At 43.7% G+C, this 12743-nt stretch overlaps 2 long non-coding RNA genes across 2 annotated transcripts; both read right to left on the bottom strand.

Annotated features, from left to right (window-relative positions):
- Positions 1–737: 737 nt before the first annotated feature.
- Positions 738–1357, bottom strand: LOC109705149. Its single transcript, XR_002214643.1, has 3 exons — positions 1231–1357; positions 904–970; positions 738–806 (listed from the first exon to the last, which is right to left on the bottom strand). It is a non-coding gene; the product is annotated as an uncharacterized LOC109705149 (long non-coding RNA).
- Positions 1358–7366: 6009 nt separating this feature from the next.
- Positions 7367–9176, bottom strand: LOC109705148. Its single transcript, XR_002214642.1, has 5 exons — positions 9097–9176; positions 8770–8836; positions 8605–8672; positions 8424–8485; positions 7367–7397 (listed from the first exon to the last, which is right to left on the bottom strand). It is a non-coding gene; the product is annotated as an uncharacterized LOC109705148 (long non-coding RNA).
- Between the last annotated feature and the right edge of the window lie 3567 nt (positions 9177–12743).

Genomic DNA, 12743 nt, shown 5'->3' with positions numbered 1-12743 from the left:
CAACTCCGGAGTGCCGGCTTGTAGGGAGCGACCCTCACAAGCGTGTGCGAATGAGCACAATGGCAGCAAGCAAATCTAGAGCTCAATACGTCTCACTCATCACTTTCCAATTAACATTGTTCTTGCTCTCGATCCTTAGATCGGAATCTCAATATAACAAGTATTGATAACAGCTAGTATCCACTAGATTAATAAACAGTAAACATGCAAGAATAATGCTACTTTACATCTGGCAATATACACATAAGCATAAGCACGTCGTCATTCTCTACGTTAGAGTCAAGAATGTGTCATAAGGATGTCACGTTTTTCTATTTTCTAGAAACATGATAACTTGTCCATTAATCACTCACCCTAAGTACACATGTATATAAAGACTTATGTGCATAAGTGTTCTCTATTTCATAGAGATATCAATTCAATTATATAGACCAACACTATAATCCAGTGACTCATCTCAAGTTCTATAACAATCACGGAATCATACAACGGTATTAAGTCTATAGCACATATAGAACATAGGGAAGCTCCACTTGCTCTGGTTAGGTCAAACCCACCTCGTACTAAGCTCAACTCAGTCACAAGATGTCCCAATACTCAGCCCAACGAGGTCCCAATCCTGCTGAAAACAAGGTAACAAAACCGCGCCGAGCCGATTACTTACAATTCCAATTTCGGCAAAATTCTTAATAGATACAAAGTAGAAGCTTAATTCCTTGTTTTAGTTCAGTTCATTACCTCATGTTGAGTCTTCAAGAGTTCTCACAAGTCAGCTAAAGTCACTCCAAGAGTCGATCGCACTCTCGCTGCGAACAACGTTGAAACGGCATCAAAATCGCTAGATACTAGTAGATATAGTCGGAATCTTGTAAATTCAGTTTTCTCACAGAAATTTCAGCTTACCCTCAGTTGTAACACCTTCCAAACTAGTCTCTCGGGTCACCAACTCAGCCCCAGGTAGTTCGAAAACCTGCTGCGAAGGAACAAATCCAAACTGCATCAATTCGCTCTATTAATCCGCATATAGCTTCAAATTAGAGTTATAACTCACTATTTATCTTCATCAAGTTTTAAAACAACTTTTCTCTGAGCTAAAAGTAGGTAATTTACAATCAAAATAACCTCTCATTACTGCTGTAAACAACTTCTAACTCAGTTGGAAGCAACAAAACTAAAAGGCGTCCAAATTCAATACTAAACCGTAAACTAGAGAGAAATCGAGTCGATTACCTCTCTAGAGCTGGGATTTAGCTTCCCCTGGTAGTAATCTTACAGCAACACAGCAAAACTTCTTCTCCCCACGTACCAACAACTTCCCTTGAGCTCTCCAATCAGCGAGCAACGAGCGCGACGCGGAACCGGCGCAAAACGGCGACTTTTATGTCGAGGGAGAAAATTCTAGAGAGAGAAAGAAGTGGTGAGCTAAAAACCCTATTTCCCCTAAGCTTACAGGTGATAAGCATCCTCAGGGTCGAGCTGGGAGAGATAAGGATGGGTAAATGAAGTGAAATGACCAAAATATCCATGCTGCCACGCAGCTGCAGCTGCTGCTGCTTGCTGTACCGGTACAGCATTAGGCTTGTACCGGTACACCAATGCAAAAATTGCAGATTTCGCAATTGCAAGGCACTTTCTCACTTCTAGCTTTCCAATCACTTTCAAACTTATTTGTAAACATCTTTAAACCCTTTAAAACATGTAGGAAGGTTCCGAACCTCATTCCTCTTACTCGAAGTTCCCCATTTGCTAAAGTCTAGTGTACTACAGTCACCCCTCCTAAAAAGGAGTTTCGTCCGCGAAACGAAAATAGTTACCTCAAATTGTCTTCAGAATAGGTGAGGATAGTGTTCTTGCATTACACTTTCCAATTCCCAAGTTGCTTCGCGTTCATCATGACTGTTCCAAAGCACTTTTACATAAGGGATTTCACGATTTCAAAGTTGTTTCACCTCTCGAGCTAGTATTCTCACTGGATGCTCCTCAAAGCTCAAATCTTCTTGTAAATCCACTGGAATACTTTCTAGTATGTGGGTTGGATCAAAAATATACTTTCGTAGTGTTGATATATGAAACACATTGTGTACTCCTGATAGACTCGGCGGCAAAGCAAGCCGATATGCTACGGGGCCTATCCGCTCCAACACCTCGTAGGGTCCAATGAATCGGGGACTTAACTTTCCTCGAATACCAAATCTCTTAACTCCCTTTGTCGGTGATACTTTCAGAAATACATGATCGCCCACCTGAAATTCCAGTTCTCGCCGACGTTTATCTGCATAACTCTTTTGTCGACTTTCGGTTGTTAGTAGACGTTCTCGCGCAAGTCTAACTTTAGCTTCAGCCTCTTGTAATATATCTGGACCCAAAATCAATCTCTCGCCCACTTCACTCCAATGAAGTGGTGATCTGCACTTTCTACAATATAGGGCTTCAAAAGGTGCCATCTGAATACTTGCGTGATAACTATTGTTATACGCGAATTCTGCCATAGGTAAGAACTGTGGCCAACTACTCTGGTAATCAATCACACAGGCCCTCAACATATCTTCAAGGGTCTGGATGGTACGCTCAGACTGCCCATCACTCTGGGGGTGGAAAGCAGTACTAACATCCAATCGAGTACCCAAAGCTTCCTGTAAACTCCTCCAGAAATGTGAAACAAATCGGGTATCTCGATCAGAAACAATAGAGGTTGGTACTCCATGTAATCGCACAATTTCATCCAGATACACTTGTGCGAGTTTCTCCCCTGACCAAACTGTATGAATTGGGATAAAGTGGGCAGATTTGGTTAATCTATCCACAATTACCCAGATTGCATCATGGCCTGCTTGTGAACGAGGTAATCCAACAATAAAATCCATAGTGATCCTTTCCCACTTCCACACTGGTATGGGTAAACTCTGTAGTTTTCCTGCAGGAAGTCGATGTTCAGCCTTAACCTGCTGACAGGTTAAGCATCTGGCCACAAAATCAGCAACTTCCTTTTTCATTCCAGGCCACCAGTAAGTTGACTTTAGATCTTTATACATTTTCGTGCTCCCAGGGTGTAAAGTATACGGTGCCCGATGTGCTTCTGATAGAATCTCTTCTTTAATATCTGGATTGGTAGGCACACAAATTCTATCATCGAATTTTAACAATCCCTGATCATCCACTCGAAAATCACTAACAGGGTCAGCAATGATTTTTGCTCGAATCTTTTGCAGGAACTCGTCTTGAGTTTGCTTTTCTTTAATTCGATCGATCAGGGTAGGTTGTACTACCAACGTCATAAGTCTCCAAGGCGTATCTGGAGTTACTACTTCCAAATTCAATTGCTCCATTTCCTTTACCAATAGGGGTTGCATAGTTATTGACATCGCCAAATTTTCCGTCGATTTTCGACTTAAAGCATCTGCTACGACATTAGCTTTTCCTGGATGATAAAGGATAGTCAAATCATAGTCCTTGAGCAACTCCAACCATCTACGTTGTCTCAAGTTTAATTCTTTCTGCGTAAATAGATACTTTAAGCTTTTATGATCAGTATAGACTTCACAACGCTCGCCGTAGAGGTAGTGGCGCCAAAGCTTTAAAGCAAATACTACAGCGGCTAACTCAAGATCATGTGTAGGGTAGTTCTTCTCATAATCTTTCAATTGACGAGATGCATAAGCAATTACTCTGCCGTTCTGCATTAGAACACACCCTAATCCATTCAGCGACGCATCACTGTAAATCACATAATACGCTCCAGTGACAGGCAGTGCTAAAATCGGGGCGGTCGTCAACCGTTCCTTCAACTCCTGAAAGCTTCTTTCACAAGCTTCATTCCACAGAAATTTAGCTCCTTTATGTGTGAGTCGAGTGAGAGGAGTGGACATCTTCGCAAATCCTTCTACAAATCTTCGGTAGTATCCTGCCAATCCAAGGAAACTCCGAATTTCAGTGACACTGGTCGGTCTAGGCCAATCCTTAATTGCTTCAATCTTCTTTGGGTCCACAGCTATCCCAGTTTCTGAAATCACATGGCCCAGAAATGCCACTTCTTGAAGCCAAAATTCGCATTTCTTTAGCTTGGCAAATAGTTTCTTTTCTCGAAATACTTGTAACACTACTCTCAAATGGTCTTCATGCTCCTTGTCACTTCGAGAATATATCAAGATATCATCAATGAACACAACCACAAACCTATCCAGATAGGGTTTAAAGACACGGTTCATTAAATCCATAAAGGCTGCTTGGGCATTAGTCAATCCAAACGGCATGACTGTAAATTCATAATGCCCATACCGTGTCCTAAAAGCAGTCTTGGAGACTTCTTCAGGCTTGATCTTAAGCTGATGATAACCTGATTGCAAATCAATCTTAGAGTATACTTTCGATCCTTGCAGCTGATCGAATAAGTCATCAATTCTGGGCAATGGATATTTATTCTTGATTGTGACTTTGTTGATTTCTCGGTAATCCACGCACAACCGAAGAGATCCATCTTTCTTCTTGACAAATAACACCGGTGCTCCCCAAGGAGATACACTCGGTCGAATGAAACCCTTATCCAATAAATCCTGCAACTGTGCCTTCAGCTCTTTCAACTCAGCGGGTGCCATCCTATAGGGTGCTTTCGAGATAGGAGTTGTCCCAGGGACAAGATCAATCACAAATTCAACTTCTCTATCAGGTGGCATACCGGCAACTCAGCTGGAAACACATCCCCAAACTCTCGCACAACTGGAATATCGTCAATCTTGACGGCCCCTCCGTCACTCACAGAAATGCTAGCCAAATAGGCTACACAGCCTCTCCGAATTAACTGTCGTGCTCGCGAAGAGCTAATAGTCATTGCGAACAATGAACTCTGACACTCCTTATAAACAAACTCTTGCTGACCCGGTTCCCTAAAGGTCACCGTTCTGTTCGTGCAATCAATAGTGGCATAGTACTGAGTCAACCAATCCATACCCAATACTACATCAAACTCCCCCAGTTTGTGTAGTGCCAAAAGATCCACTGGCATAATCCAGTCGCCTACCCGAACAGGGCAGCGAGGGCAAAACTCACGAACATCTAGGGTATGGTCAGGTACAATCACTCGTCCTAGACGCATAGTAGGTGCTAAAGGAATGCTATGCAACTCGGCGAACTGCCGATCAATAAAAGAATGCGAAGCACCAGCATCAAATAATGCACGAACACGAATATCATAAAGCATAATTATACCTGCTACGACCTCCTGTGCTGCTGCGGCGCCCTCGGTCTGGGCGGCATACATCCGCCAACTCGAACCCTGCTGTGAACTCTCTGACTGCCGCTGTCCCGGTGGTCGTCTGTACTGCGAGGGTGCTGATGGGGTCCCCTGGCTCGGAGCTGAAGATGCAGGTGCAGAAGCTGACGAGGGTGCAGGCAAAGAACCTCTCGGGCACTCTGAGCGAAAGTGGCCCTCCTGACCACAAAGAAAGCACCTGCCCCCACGTTGTGGACACTGTGGTAGAAAGTGAGGCCCACCACAAATGACACAACGTGGCTGTCGACGGCGCTCGGGTGCTCCACGGGGTGATGAAGAACCTCGGCCTCTCGACTGGCCCGGCTGGCCCCTCGGATATTTCGGTGGTCTCCTGAAAGGTTGCTGACCACTGCTCTCTGCTGTTGGCCTCTTTCCCTTGTTTCTATCCACAACGTCTCTTTCTTTCATAATCTCCGCCCCTTTCTCAACGATCAGGGCCCGGTTCACTACATCCCGGTAAGTAGAGAGGTTTGACGCCTGGACCAATCTGAAAATCGAAGGTCGCAAACCCACCTCAAAGATACGAGCCTTGTCCTCATCATCTCGAACTACAAAAGGAACGCAGTGCAGTAATCAAGAGAACTCTCGCTCGTACTCTGCTACTGTCCTGTCCCCCTGCCTCAGGTTTCTCAAATCCCTTTCCATCTGTCTCTTTACACTCTGAGGAAAGTAAGTAGTCAACAACAATTCCTTGAATCTGTTCCACGTAATAGCGGACAGATCAGTACGGGGATCCTCACGAATGTCCACCCACCACCTGTAAGCCTCGCCATCAAGGTGGTGCGTCGCAAACCAAACTCGATATCGCTCCTCGACGAATGTATCATAGAATAGCTTCTCCATGTGCATTAACCATTTCTCGACCACCCAGTGATCTGCTTTCTCCCCATCAAAAATACGGGGGGTGCAACGACGGAATTCATTCAATTGTTCCATCATCCGCTCTCGTTCTTCAGCCCCCACCATCTCTGGTAACACTGTCCCTGATGCTGCTACAGATACTGGTGGTGGTACTACTGTCTCCTGTCGGGTCTCTGCCCTCGGAGCTACTGGGGGCGTGTCAAGTACAGATGACTGTGCTCTCACTGTCGCATCCCTGCCCGATACTGTAGGTATAGGATCCGGAATCCCTCTGTCAGTCGTCTGTTGCAGTAGTAAATCCTCTAACCTCTTCATCCTGTCCTCTTGCCGACGCGCTGCATCCATCTACTGTCGCGCGGCCGCAGCCTGCAGAGCAACCAAATCTGTCAGTTTCGCGAGCTGATCCTGCAACTCATGGATCCCACTAGATCCCGAAGTAGCAGAAGTCCCCACTTCCTCTGCATCTGCCGCCTCAGCTGCCCCGGCGGCTTGCGAACGAGTCAACGGCATCTTAAGCTGCAGCACAAAAACAAACATAAGTCAATAAACCCTATACTACAGAACCCTCATTGAGGATATAAACCAGCTAATGAAGCGAAAGTAATGAAATGTAACGCGTACTAACTTCCGATGTCACGTTGTCGGCCGCCAACGTGACCCTCTGCAAAGTTAGTACTTGCACATCCCAATCAAACTCCTACTATTCGGAGTTTATAAGTACCCAATCAAAGCACTTTCGCTAACAACAACCTCGACTAGACATCGTCTCTCACGAGCCTATCCTTATAGTCCAACCAGCCTAAGGTTTGCTAGGTCTACTAAGACTCAACCCTAGGCTCTGATACCACTATAATCTGTCACGCCCGAGTACCAGCGGAAGCATAACCGGTACGTGCACAGACCCGCCATACACCTGCAGTATATAAGGCGTCTACGAAGAAAGCAAATCGATAGGAAATAAAACAGAGAGAGAGTCCTATCCTGATATCAGAGCAATGTACAAGTCGATATACTATCAGTAAAAGAACAAAGAGTATACAATCCAAAATCTCAACAAAAGGAGAATAAGTAAGAACTATAACATCTGGATCTACAACTCGTATACAACACAGGGTACACAAAACATCTGTACAAAGGTGGTCACTCTATACAATGGACATCACCCTCGGCCGTAGCCCGAGTAGCAAGGTGATCGACTAGCACGCTCCTAGCAAAGTCTAGCTAGACGCGACTCCCTTGCCACGATCCCTAGCCTCTCCTGTAGATGGCTCTGAAAAAACAACCATAAAAAGGGCGTGAGAACTATTAACAATAGTTTCCAGTGGGTAAGCCGCCAGCCTCGGCGAATTACACCACTAGGCTCATGATGTACTGCAAGTAAGTAAAAGCGATAAGTGCATGATATAGAAATATGCAATGCTAACCAGTAACAGGCATGTATTCAACATGTAAACATGATTTCTGCAGTAGTGAATCAACTGAATAATAGAAGTATCGCAACTACTATAAACATAAACATAAACATAAACATACCCATAGAAGTGTAAGTACTACTGTACACTACAACTGATACTCATTCATTACTATCATTATCATTTTCACTTTCATTTTCATTTACTAGGACCTACTCAAGGTAGTCCAGCTTGTGCCGCGCCTAATGGCCCCATGGTAGTATACACTCCCCACGGCAATCCACTTCGGCACCCAATCCCGCACGGGCGAGCAACTGTCGCGTAGGTCAACTCCGGAGTGCCGGCTTGTAGGGAGCGACCCTCACAAGCGTGTGCGAATGAGCACAATGGCAGCAAGCAAATCTAGAGCTCAATACGTCTCACTCATCACTTTCCAATTGACATTGTTCTTGCTCTCGATCCTTAGATCGGAATCTCAATATAACAAGTATTGATAACAGCTAGTATCCACTAGATTAATAAACAGTAAACATGCAAGAATAATGCTACTTTACATCTGGCAATATACACATAAGCATAAGCACGTCGTCATTTTCTACGTTAGAGTCAAGAATGTGTCATAAGGATGTCACGTTTTTCTATTTTCTAGAAACATGATAACTTGTCCATTAATCACTCACCCTAAGTACACATGTATATAAAGACTTATGTGCATAAGTGTTCTCTATTTCATAGAGATATCAATTCAATTATATAGACCAACACTATAATCCAGTGACTCATCTCAAGTTCTATAACAATCACGGAATCATACAACGGTATTAAGTCTATAGCACCTATAGAACATAGGGAAGCTCCACTTGCTCTGGTTAGGTCAAACCCACCTCGTACTAAGCTCAACTCAGTCACAAGATGTCCCAATACTCAGCCCAACGAGGTCCCAATCCTGCTGAAAACAAGGTAACAAAACCGCGCCGAGCCGATCACTTACAATTCCAATTTCGGCAAAATTCTTAATAGATACAAAGTGGAAGCTTAATTCCTTGTTTTAGTTCAGTTCATTACCTCAAGTTGAGTCTTCAAGAGTTCTCACAAGTCAGCTAAAGTCACTCCAAGAGTCGATCGCATTCTCGCTGCGAACAACGTCGAAACGGCATCAAAATCGCTAGATACTAGTAGATATAGTCGGAATCTTGTAAATTCAGTTTTCTCACAGAAATTTCAGCTTACCCTCAGTTGTAACACCTTCCAAACTAGTCTCCCGGGTCACCAACTCAGCCCCAGGTAGTTCGAAAACCTGCTGCGAAGGAACAAATCCAAACTGCATCAATTCGCTCTATTAATCCGCATATAGCTTCAAATTAGAGTTATAACTCACTATTTATCTTCATCAAGTTTTAAAACAACTTTTCTCTGAGCTAAAAGTAGGTAATTTACAATCAAAATAACCTCTCATTACTGCTGTAAACAACTTCTAACTCAGTTGGAAGCAACAAAACTAAAAGGCGTCCAAATTCAATACTAAACCGTAAACTAGAGAGAAATCGAGTCGATTACCTCTCTAGAGCTGGGATTTAGCTTCCCCTGGTAGTAATCTTACAGCAACACAGCAAAACTTCTTCTCCCCATGTACCAACAACTTCCCTTGAGCTCTCCAATCAGCGAGCAACGAGCGCGACGCGGAACCGGCGCAAAACGGCGACTTTTATGTCGAGGGAGAAAATTCTAGAGAGAGAAAGAAGTGGTGAGCTAAAAACCCTATTTCCCCTAAGCTTACAGGTGATAAGCATCCTCAGGGTCGAGCTGGGAGAGATAAGGATGGATAAATGAAGTGAAATGACCAAAATATCCATGCTGCCACGCAGCTGCTGCTGCTGCTGCTTGCTGTACCGGTACAGCATTAGGCTTGTACCGGTATACCAATGCAAAAATTGTAGATTTCGCAATTGCAAGGCACTTTCTCACATCTAGCTTTCCAATCACTTTCAAACTTATTTGTAAACATCTTTAAACCCTTTAAAACATGTAGGAAGGTTCCGAACCTCATTCCTCTTACTCGAAGTTCCCCATTTGCTAAAGTCTAGTGTACTACAGGTGGTAAGCGTCAGCGTACTTCAACTCAGCACCGTGTCGAGCCGCCAGTTGAGGATGTCGGGAGTGAATATGCTCCTGATGAAGAATCAGAGACTGAGTCGACGGATTGGGAAGCACTCTCTCCGGAAGTGTTGTCGACGAAGAAGAAAGGGAAGGAAAAGGTAGTTACAGAAAAGGAGAAAGGGCAGAGCAAGGCCAAAGGCAAAGGACCTGAAAAATTGACATACTCTTGTAGTAAAAAGAAGACTGGAGGTATTGACATTCGTGAACCTACTGCTGATTTACCTCGCCGCAGTACTCAGGAAGGCAATGTTGATCCAAAGAGACGATCTATGTATTCTTCAAAGAATTGTATTGGTGAGCGCCACGTTGGGGTCCAGAACTTGATTGTGCACGTTCCTGGTCTTCAAGCTTTGTTCGAGAACGGGGGTCTTTACGAGATTAGCGACTTTCCCGAACAAACTGGCTATTGTTTGGAATTAATTCGGGAATTCTATATGAGAGCGGGATATCTGGAGGATTCCGATGGTGGACCGTTTATATTTAAGACCTCTGTGCGTGGCATCGAGTTGACTATTACGCCTGAAACTATTGCTTCTGTTCTTGGAATGCAGGCTCGGACTGATGGTGTTGAATACTTGCATGCTAGTTTTGATGCGGTTCGCGACTGGGGTCTGGTTATGAATGGAGTATGTTTGCCCAACGTTGAACCAAACGGGATTTATGTGATGTCAAAGGAGTTGAAGATCAAGTATCGTTTCTTGAATTTTGTGGTCTGCTACAATATAATGCCGTTGGCTAACACAAAGGTGGTGCGTTGGGATCGCATGCTTTATATGTATTTGGTGGGTAAGCCGACTGTGGTTCGTGATAGGAAGATCAACCTTAATGTTCCATTTTTGGTATGGCGTCGCATGGCTAAAGACATCAAGACTTCTAGTTAGTCAGAGAGATTGCCCTATCCATTACTCATTATGCGGGTTTTGAGGATGTTTGATGTTGACACGAGATGTTCATCTTATGAACATAGTTTGGGTGTGATTAGTGAAACTACATTCATCAAGTCTTCTGTGCAACTTCAGTCACAACGCTCTCCTCCACAACGTTCATCTCAACAGCGTTCTACTCCGCCTCCCGGTCCTTCTCGTCCTTCGGCAGAGGAGTCTGAGGAAGAAATGTCCGTCTCTTCTGTTTATCGGGAACAATAGCGGTTATCTCTAGAGCAAGAACGAATCTCAGGGGAACTTCGACGGATTTCTGAGGATCAAGCTCGCATGGTTGCAGAGCAGGAGCGTCTCACTCGGCAAGTGAGCAAGCTTCGTCGTCTGATGAGAGCTATCTTTGACAAACTGGGGTGTTGTAGTGCGGATCTTCCTGCGCCTGGTGCTGATTCCGACTGAGGACCGATTTGGCGTTCCCTTCTTTTGGTTGTTTTGGCGTTTTCTTGACAAAAAGGGGGAGAATGTTGGATTATGATGCTTAGATGATGATGATGATTAGGATGTGTTTTATTTGCTTAGGATGTGTTTTATTTGCTTTATGTGCTTGATGAACTTTGCTTGAACTAACTTTGCTTGAACTTTGCTTAGGATGTAACTATGCTTTTGGACTCTTGACTTGAATTCATTGCGAATTTTGATGAAGTGTGTGGAGATTGTTTTGCAGGGTATTTCAAGACTTCGAGACTCTATGTCGTGTCCTAAGTCATAGAGTTTGTATTAGGATGAGAAAAATATAATTTTGTTATTTTATTTTTATTGGATCGATCATGCAGAAGGTTGTTGTTTGGTGATTGCAATAACCTTCTTATTTTTGTTTGGGGATAAGCATTGTAAATTCTTTTTGTATTTTGTCACGAAATCGCCAAAGGAGGAGATTGTTAAGGATTTTATAAGTTGGCGAATTTCGTGAAGTATTGAAAAATGTTTAGAAGACTTGGTTTTTATTTTTGAGAGTCAAAACTAAAGTTTTCAAAAATTCTCAGGGGTCAGGGACCGGTCCTTGATCAGAGGGACCGGACCCATCAAGCTTCTCTGCGTAGAAGTTTTGGGAGACCGGTCTCTGATTGTGAGGACCGGTTCTCGTACATGGTTTTTCAATGTTACGCAGCGAGGGACCGGTCTCTGAATCGAGGACCGGTCCCCGTACGCTTGTTTTCACAGCTACGCAGCGAAGGACCGGACCTCACCTTGAAGGACCGGTCCCCCAAGGACCGGTCTCCTCGAGAGGACCGGACCTTGAGACCGTCATCTGTTTTTAAAATTGAGTTTTTAGAATCTTAGTCTATCTAGAAGTCTTCTAAACCTATAAATATGATATGAGGATCTCCATATGACGTGTGTTGAGCGAGATAATCTTTTAGAAACCCTAACGGCTTGATTTGAGTTTTTGATCCATGTTTCTCAATATCAAGTTTTAGATCACCGTTTTGATTCTTCAGTTTTTGATTCAAACCTTCTTTAAGGATCAAATTGGTGATGTTTTGATTTGGATTTCTCCTCATATCATATGTGCTTTCAAAGAGTTTAAATCACCACAAATTGTTAAATCTCTACGAGCTCTTCGGATGCGGACGTACGCGTGTCTCCACTGCGTGAAGACCGTGGATTTCGGTAGGCCCAGTGTTTACGTGGAGTCGACTTGCGGTTCCCCTCAGGAACTTTGCCAGTGATGATCCGTTGGGGGATTTCAAACGATCAGAGGCACTGGCAAAGATGTTCTACAAACCGGACCTCGGCTATTTTCGTCTTGACTATTATTTTGATAAAACAATCAGAGATTGCTACTCTACAATTTTGTTTCTATAGATGACGTTATTCTTTACGTGTGATTTCGTCCCACACCATGGGTTTTCTAATCCGGTTGAAGTTCGCCACTTAGTCTCCGGTGTGTCCTATTATATTATTATTCCAGCATTCTTACTTTTAAATTTGCAATCAGAATTTCGAGAATTGTTTGCCGTTTACATTTCAATTAACACCTAGTTACAAGGATCCCCCTCTAGGCTGTCTTTTACCTTTTAGATATTAGGATCACATATCTTAACATCAGGTAGCAAGCATAGGAGATTTAAGGTTCGTTGAGACGTAGGACTTGTGACTTGCGCGCAG

The sequence above is a fragment of the Ananas comosus genome, unplaced genomic scaffold, assembly GCF_001540865.1.
Source record: "Ananas comosus cultivar F153 unplaced genomic scaffold, ASM154086v1, whole genome shotgun sequence".
NCBI lineage: Eukaryota > Viridiplantae > Streptophyta > Magnoliopsida > Poales > Bromeliaceae > Ananas > Ananas comosus.
Note: the sequence above shows the minus strand (reverse complement) of the source record. Positions and strands in the feature narration are given on the sequence as shown.